Raw genomic sequence first — 8837 nt, forward strand, 5'->3', positions numbered from 1 at the left:
CTGTTGCACCCTCCCTTTTACTTTTCTTTTTTTTTTTTTCATCTCGTTGCTTGTCTCTTCTCCATCATATTCTTCTGTCTGTTAATTTCCCTTCTGTGTGTTTTTGTTGTTGCTGACATTATTTTATTATTTCCCTTTGTTCCACTATGCATACTCTGCTCATCTGTCAATTCTCTTTTTTTTTTTTTCTTTTTTTTTTTATTGCTAAGCTAAATTGCTCACAATTGATTTTCATGGACGACCCCTTTAAGGAGCTTAGCTTAGCCCAGTCAGTGGATTACTTACAGTATGTCCCCACGTTTTTTATGCACACATGTACATATGCATAAACATTTGACATCAACACATGTTGACATACACACATTACCACATACCTGTTTTTTTCTCCCTCTGCAAGCCCGGTGCTTTCAGCACCATCAATTTTTCGTTGCTTATTCATGTCATTTCTTTCTGGGTTTTGAGAATGATGGTGATATCATAGGACGTTAGCTTACCCATCCCAATTTACACTGCTTGGCTGAACTAGGCTAATCTACCTCATACAACTTTAAAATTAGTCCTATGCTTCTGTGGATGGAACTGGGACAGAGGTATAAGATTGGACAAGAGTCAGCCAGCAGGAAACCATTACAAGGCTTGCATGAGGAGATCCGATCCTGCCTTTATACTCATGGGCTACACAGGCATGTAGCTCTTTTAGCTGTGGAATGAGAAGCTGGAAGGTGTTCAACGTGAAAGAAAAAGGAGTTGTACAGCTGTGTAGAAAGTGTAGTCAAGGAAATTTTGATTTCTTTAATTCAACAGGATGTCATTGCAAAAAGGAGAAATGTTTCACTGTAATAATGGATACAGAATGTTTTCATCCATCCCAGTGGTAACACTGCCCCATTACTGTCTCAGCTGATCCATGTGTGTGTTACTCGGGGAGGCGTACACATGCATGCACTTCTGTGTTGCCAGCTGGCAGAATGTAGGCCATGGAGACGGTGCTACACCATGACATGCACTAACACGGAAATGACCAAAGTCTGATTCATTGCAATATCACTCAGTGTGTGCTCATTCTCTCTTCTCTTCCCTCACTCTCTCTCCCCCTCTCTGGTTTTTCGATTTTTTTTGTGCTTATATTTTGTCTCTATCTATCTCATGCCCCCCTGGCTAACCTCTGGTTTTATTCACCCTTCTGTCTGTCTGAGACATCACAATTACTCATCTGTGTCATTTGTCTTTTAATCCTCATTCCATCCTGTGTTTTGTGGTATTGTGGCAGAATGCTGAATAAGACTTTACTAAGTAAACAATTCAAAGAAAACTAGCTGTATTCATACAAAGTCCATAGTTTGTAACATGATGGGAAACCCATAAACATCAGGAGTTATGAGGGCAATATTGGAGCTTGGCGGGCTCACTGCTTTTCTAATGGATTCAAGGCCAATTTATATTTTTTCCTCATCATACCTCTCCTCTAATTCTCTCTCTAGTTGAAAGCTGTGGTACTATACCAGCATTTAGTATTTCAGAATTAGGTGTAAAGAAGCCAGATGATTCCTATGTTGTCAGGTTTGTTTATAAATGAGGAAGCTGTTGAAGTTGAATTAAAAACGTGAGTTTTGTGCTGCCAGTGAGCTTAATTTCTAAATCCAAATGTTTCTCATTTCACTGGCAACCCTTATTCTAATCGGAGGCCTGTGAGGCCAGTTGAAGGATGTGCTCTGTGTAGACGTTCCCTCAGGTTACAGAAGGTCAAAGTCAAAATTCACTGTTGTTGAACTTCATGAAGTAAAACCTTGATGGTAGCATTAGATTAAATGATGACAACTTAGGTTGGCTATAGGATTGATTAGACAAATGTATTATTGTGGGGGACATTTTTTGAGGTTTGGTAAGCCTTAAATTGGGGTACATTATCTGTCACTCTGAGTCACAAATCATCAGTGAGCTGATTTAAAGGATTTAAAAACAAAATGCACAAATCTCTACATTTAATTTGCATTTTTATTGTTATACATAAATATCATCAGCTGAATCAGTCCTCTCACTGGTTTCTATATTGATTCATGTTAACTTCCACAAATTCTCTCCAGAGTTGGATCAATTTGATTGGTGAATCTGACTAATCCCCCCACTCAGAGACCCAGTTCAGAATCAGAACAGTGCCAGGACAAAACCCCAACGGGCAGAATTATGTTGGACTAGCAGCACATGATGTGGCATCATAGCTGAATAGTTGCATACACTATATCAGAAATCTCTTGAGGTGGAAATAAACCATTAAGTTATTCTATTTATTGATTCAGCTTCAGTTGGAAAAGCCTGATATGAGTCACTCATCAGTGTCATTGAATTTTCTAGTGTTAAAAACACATTAGTGAGTCTTGTTGTCATATTAGGTTTGTCATGAAGTACACTAATTATTTTGAGTCAATCCCTTGTTGACCTAGCAGCTACTAAATAGAAGGAAGCAACAAACAGTATTTGATCCAGTTCAAGTAAAATGTGATAATACCTGCAGCATCTGCCTGTTTCAGGAAATACTTTACATAGGTAAAAAAAAAAAAAAAAAACTATTTCTTTCCCACTTTCTGCAGCAGGAATAAATGAGATTTGGTTTGGATGCAGCACACATGGACTGGAGAAGTCAAAATATATTGAAAGATGGACTCATGTGATATTAAATATAGAAAATCTTTTATTGAACTTACATCAGCAAAAACAGCAAAAGGACAGGAACATTACAAAGAAAAAGTGCTTTCACAGGGGAAAAAAGCTATCGCAAAACGTGTACAGAGGCCATATGTCTAAATATCAGATTGTTAGAAATTATTCTTCTCTTAACTTCTCTTGTACTATTGTGGCTCTGACAAGGCTTTCATTTTTTTCCTTCTACAACAAAACCTCTCAGCTGAGCATTGACAGCTAATTACACCGTAGGGCTACAGTAAAAAGGCTGCCTCCTTAACTTTTCCAAATGTGCATTGAGAAGCTGAAAAAGAAAGGCTGTGCATGAGTGGCAGCCAAACAACATTTCTGCTATAGGAAATGACAGGCAATGAGTGCTGATTTAAAGGACACAATTTTGTTTGTTGCAGAGCTCTTTTAGCAGAACAGAAAATCCTGTAAAAAGACATTCACATAAAACGAGAAGAGAAAGGAAATAAAGATAAGTGTTTTTGAAAATTCCAAACCGCAATTAATTACAACAGAAGACTGAGAGATTCATGGGATGAATTTGTCATCGTCAGTCTAGACGGATATTGAATTAGTGGGATACTTTTTGGAAATTAGGAAAATCGGCCCATCTGTCTATGCTGTTCACAAGTATATGTATATCTTTGATTCTCTTCCAATGCATCACTGAAAGTCCCTTCAGCAGTCAGCTGTGCTTCCCCCCATTTGCGTAGTGTGTTACTGGAGACAAGTGACCCACAGTGACATGTACGTGTGTGTGTTTTTGACCATGGCTAATACATTTCCCTTCAATATGCTGACGATGTAGGTCAGGTGGTCCCCATATGCATGAAAGCAGAAAATAGCAGAACAGCCTTTGGTGCGTGCTATAAAAGTGTGTCATCTGCTTCATATATACACTTTCACTATTCATAATGGGCGAATAGGGACCCAAAAATGTACACACACACACACAAACACTGCCAGGCTTTAATCTCTAAAGTAGTTCATTTTGGCTGCATGCCACAATGCCAGTTAGACGTTTTGTGAAAGGATAAAAGTGAGAATAGATCGAGAAATTTGCAAGAAACGTAATTTTTTCTCATATTTATATTATATATTCACATTTAAGAATAATATTTGGTTTGGCTTAGGAATGTAAAGCTGTGGGTGAGTCTGACTATTTTATATTGGGTATTTTCTAAAGAAATATAACACTGTAATGAGCTGCATAATCAAGAAAAATTGCTATAGAAACGAATGGCTTTGGAAATCTGCTTGGTTTTGTCTCAAGTAATACTAAGACGAATAATTTCTGAGAATGTGATTCATTGTTAGGAAACGGTTGATATATGTGTTGGGGATCAACCACAGGAACATTTTGTCCTCTGGAAAAGTTGGAGCTAATTGGGGGTGGGCCATCCAGCAGTCAGTTCAGACAACCACAGAGGACGCTGGCTCGTCTGTCTAAATTCTGCACCTCACCAGCCTGAAGCTCTGCTGATGGCAAACCACCAAATTGCATAGTGTTTAATCTGAAGTGGGTGGACTTGTGAACGCACCATGTGTTCGGGTCAGAAGCAGTGAACCTAGACGCCTGGAAGTCGTCATGGACACAGAGTAAATTAGAATCAGTTTCCTGATGGACGGACGTGTTGAGCCTGCAGAAGGTGGGCGGAACTAAGTGGGAGGGGGAGGTTGTTTTACTGCCAATAAGGGGTGCACTCATGTGGAAAACAAGCAAATTCTTATTGTGGTCTGTAGATATTATTAGATAACATCTGTCACAGCACATACTGACAGGTCTGTGTGGATGACGCATCTTTTACATGTATATGTAGGCCCATGGGTATGAAAAATGATGTACGGTCTAAACAGTTCTAATTGTTTGAGAGCACATAGCATTTCGAAAAAATAGACGGGTTATATACAGCTGTTGATCGACTACTTGTTCGATGTTCGAGACACGAACATGGAAGAACATTAAAAAAAGATCTCATCTGTAGTGACAATAACAATCTTGCTGGTGTTTCGCTATCCTCCCAAAGTTCATTTAAAAGTCTATGACCACCTCCTGCACCACTGCAATACTTGAGATTTTTGTTGACAAGAAGCTTTTGACTCTAAATATAGTGAATATATTGCTCAAAAATCATTCAGTTTAATGACACAAGTTTGTGGATGTGAGCCTGGTTTTTGGACTCCCATCTTTTTGTGTATGTCAAAGGGTGTGTGTGTGTGTTGTGAATGTAACCTGTACATAATTTACGCATCCATCCACAAGGTGGATGTTTCTATTATAATATGTACGTATGTCCTACTCTGGACATGAAAAGTCTGCCCAAAATATCTTAAATACCTGATAATATATGATGCAGTCATTTGACTAAAGCCATATAATTGTTGCTTAATGTGTAGTTTCTGTTGACAGTGACAGCTTTGTTAAATCCCAGTTGTTTTGGATAATGATATAATGTAATATGTTCCTGTCATTTCTGGGATAACTGAGGCTGTTTCCTTTCAGACTGGTGTTCTGGTCTGTTTCTCTGAAACAAATGAAAGAGCCATACAGTACATATATGTGTAGCTCTACTTTAATTATCAGTTTAGACTTATTTAATACAAGTTGAGGCCATCCAATTGACTTTTACAGTTGAACATGTGTGTTTGTACTACCACAGGATCAGAAAAAAAAAACTGCATAGTTAAGTTTTATAGCTTCCAATAGTTGTTTCAGCTGATCCTGAAAAAGGAAACCATAACTCTGTATTAGTTGTTAAATGAAATCAGATGTCACCCTGCGGATGACATGGCTCTTTCATAGCAGGAAAGTTTCTCATATCTAGTATCAGCTAGTGGGGAAACTGTGAAATCCAAAATCCTCGTGGTGCAGTTTTCATCAGCACCCCTATTATCTCTGTCAGTCCAGTATCAGTGTGTCCAGTTAGGACAAAGACATCATCTTTTGTTGTATAAACCTTAACAAAGATGTCGAAAAACTCGGACAATGATTCACTGAGTTTTATTGCACATAGATGACTGGTTGGCCTGGCGGATTTAGCAGATTGTCCCAAAGGCCCAGAAGGATCATCTTCCTTAAAATTGATGTAAGATGTTGAGTATCTGACCTCTTCCAACTGATGGAAAACACAGAAGTACTTTGATCTGCAGACAGTTATCCCATTTGTGGTGGATGGAAACAATCCCTATACACTTGGGGTTGTTGTTGTTGTTGTTCAAAAGAACTCCTCAGAATGCAACAGAAGTCGCCCAGTGCAGGATGTGCTGACCAATTGTTCCAGAAACAACCTGCAGTTCTAGCTGACTCGTTTATGCTTTTAGCACAATTTAAAATAATGACAATTCTTATCAAAGAGAGCCTATAAAAGAACTTACTGCAGTGGTGTTCAATATTGGATGCACCTTTTTTTCTATTCTTGAGACTTAATTTGTCTATTGATCAAGTAAAATGCATTCAGGCACAAGACTTAAGTCCTTCAGTTTCATGATGAGCGGCACATTTCCTGTTTTATTTTATTTATTTATTTTTTATTTTTTACTGAAGACACCAGTAAATGCGTTGCTGGAAGGCAAATGATTTTGCAAACTGCAATGCTGCTCTTGTGTGAAAAAGAGAAGCACTGAAGTGTAAATGTGTGTACTGGTAAACTGGAAGAACTAAACTCATTAAAGAGAGTCAACAGTAACCCAATTATGCTTTTACTGTGCCAGTGAGAAATAAAACAGCAATATCAATAACCTCATTAACAAAGAGCAATATATCATTTATACATATGAGATTCATGTCACAAACATCTACACCAGTGGAAGACGTTACAACTGTCTTGCACAGAATATGGAAAGACACAGAGCTCACATCTTATTTTTATAAATTCTACTGTTATAGAAGGTTTGGTTATTTTAATGGTGCGCAAACACTGTAGAGGTGAAATAAATAAGCCGAATGAATAAATTGGATGAAATAAGCAAATAGCAATCAAAGTCTGTGTGTGGAAGGCTAAAACAGCAGTAGGGTAGTAGACACACTCAAAGATTTTTAATCTTCTTTAATATCTCGTATCTCTGGATTTTTAATCTTCGTATCTTATAAATGAAATAGTACAGTTTAAAGATAAACTGTGAAGTTTTTGACTAGTACAAACAATATGAAGCAATGTTTTTATATGTGATTCCTTCTTTTCTGTTTCCATTAGCAGTCAGGATAGTCATTCTACTGATGGAGAATAAGAATAAGCAAACATGGGTGGAAATGATGCACTGAGCATGTTTCTTAGAAGATGCAGATTATGTACTTGATGTTAATATCCAAACTCTATTAGAAATCCTAACCCCTAACTATTACACTTCCATAGCATTTCTAATTGTCTGTAGCAAACATCAGTGTATTTGTGTTGCATCAACATGATAGTTGATTTGTTGTATTTCTTAATGGTTGCTCAAATAATACATAATATATTTGGAAACCAAAATAATTTTTGATTGCTGTTTAAAATAATCTTGTGGCTCTGTTTTCTCTGAACTCTGCAGCCTTCTTTAGACCTCAGGAGGTTTTGTTATTGTGTAGTTGTTCCACTTTTGTATCATTTTGTGCATAGAAATTGATGTCCAGAATAAGGTTGCACATGGAGCCCTATTTAAAAGGTTGCACTGTTGATGTCCATAAATCAAAACCTCATCTAGCCATTGCCAAGAAGCCCCAACTGACTGTATCACTTTCTAAACTAAATTGTCTGTAGGTGAAAGGATCGTTGTCAACTCATGCTGCTAAACTAAACAGTTTATTTAGATATCCTGCAGAACAAACGATCAATGATTTCAAGAAATGTATAGTTCATTTAAATGGACTTATTTTTAGGTTTTTAGGTTCTTTTTTTTGTTTGTTTTTTTTCATCAAACTGCTTCCAGTTTTTTTCCAGTTTTTATATTTATATCATGATCATTTTTGCACGTCTACTAAAAAAGATATTTCATTCGGCTGTCTTCTTTTATCACGGAAAGCACTAACTTATTAACATCAGGTAATTCTACCTTTTTTTTTTTTTTTTTTTTTTACATTATTGCTAAGTATAAATGTTTTGCTGTAGGTGTTGTTTTGATTTTTCATTCATCTAATTTATCCCACTTTATAGTAAAACTAAAGTACTTTTCGCTATCAAAAAATTTAACCCATAATTAAATTAATTCTTTAAGCTCAAACTGTTGTTGAGAATTGTAACCTGGCCATGTTTTGAGTGTTTATTTCTGTTCATGTTTTCTATTTGTATTTACGGCTTTTCATTTTAGCTAGACACTCGTTCACTAAACAGCATCAGCCATGTGAAGACTGTTGTGTTATCCAGTGAGAATTGTGTTAGTACTTTAACCTTACATTTGTCACTCCACATCACTTAATTTCTTTGCAGGCTGTGTTATCCCTCTGTTCAAGCAATCATTGTCTGATCTTTGAGGTGATCTGAAGAGTCTCAAACAGGGAAGTGAAGTGGAGGCAATGTTCTCTGCTCTTGGCTTTTCCACCCTCTCTTTCAAGTGTTTATTTGTTTGTGGGTGACAGGAGGTGAATAGAAAGACTGTGTGTCAAGTGAGTGAGTGGTGCAATGAAGGATTTGGGCAGTCAAAGAGTTTTTATGTTGTGACAGATCTGAGCCTGGCTAATCCAACTGCAGAGGTCTGCCAGTACCTTTGGGTTTCTTTTCTTCTTCTTGCTTTGAGCGTCTTCATTTTCTGCCTCTCTGTTATTTTCCCATCTGATGTCATTCTAAGTCTTTTTTTAATCCTCCACTCTAGCTCCCTTCTTCTGCTTACATTTCTGTCTCTCTTTTTTAAATTTCACTTGTGTATACTTTTCCCACTGTCCACTGTTTCCCTTTCTTATTGTCCCCCTTTATTTCCCCCACATCTTCATGTCATTCACTCTGGCTGTTTCTCGTTGCCAGTTACTCCACGTCTCTCCCCTCATATGCCCCGTGTTACTGATGTCTTATCCAGACAAAAGCCTCCTGTCTTGGGATTGATTCCAGCCAGGTTAGCACCTCTCTTTTGCCAGACCCCCAGAGGTTTTAGATTCAAAAGTGACAGAACCTCTCTTTTTAAAAATCCCCAGGGTTACTATGGCAACTACAGCTATGGGATTGGACCATTTACCCCAAGGT

Source organism: Echeneis naucrates, chromosome 12 (genome assembly GCF_900963305.1).
Source record: "Echeneis naucrates chromosome 12, fEcheNa1.1, whole genome shotgun sequence".
Taxonomy (NCBI): Eukaryota; Metazoa; Chordata; class Actinopteri; order Carangiformes; family Echeneidae; genus Echeneis; species Echeneis naucrates.